This window comes from Corvus brachyrhynchos, unplaced genomic scaffold (assembly GCF_000691975.1).
Source record: "Corvus brachyrhynchos isolate BGI_N302 unplaced genomic scaffold, ASM69197v1 scaffold383, whole genome shotgun sequence".
Lineage (NCBI taxonomy): Eukaryota > Metazoa > Chordata > Aves > Passeriformes > Corvidae > Corvus > Corvus brachyrhynchos.
Window position 1 is genome coordinate 66669 of NW_008237230.1, and position 511 is coordinate 67179.

A 511-nucleotide genomic window follows, 5' to 3' on the forward strand; every position below is an offset into this window, starting at 1 on the left:
TCTGCATGCCTATGGATTAGAGGTAGCTCCGGAGAAAGTTCAACAGCATCCTCCTTGGAAATATTTAGGAGTGAAAATTTTGGACCAAACTATCCAGCGCCAAGAGGTGCGATTCCCGGATTCGATTAAAACCTTGAATGATGCTCAGAAGCTGCTGGGTGTCATCAATTGGTTATGACATTATTTAGGTCTAACTGCGAAGCAAATTTCCCCGCTTTTTAATACATTAAAAGGGGACCCCGATCTGAATTCACCTCGGGAATTGACTCCAGAAGTGCGATGAGTGCTGCAAGAGGTCCGTTTCCGCTCCTCAGGTTTATCGAGTGGATCCCTCCATTGCTATCACTGTTTTCATTACTATTCCTGACGTCCATCCTATAGGTATCATTGGCCAGTGGAATGCACAATGGCCTGATCCTTTGCATATCCTAGAATGGGTCTTTTTGCCTCATCAGCCAAAAAGGACTGTGACCACAGTGTTTGAATTGGTCGCTTCTCTGATAATCAAATG

The 511-nt window shown here is 44.6% G+C and overlaps 1 long non-coding RNA gene across 1 annotated transcript in view; it reads right to left on the reverse strand.

Moving 5' to 3' along the window:
• Positions 1-511, reverse strand: part of LOC108445499 — a 26006-nt gene that overhangs the window by 25218 nt on the left and 277 nt on the right. The gene's annotated exons all lie outside the window — the stretch shown is intronic.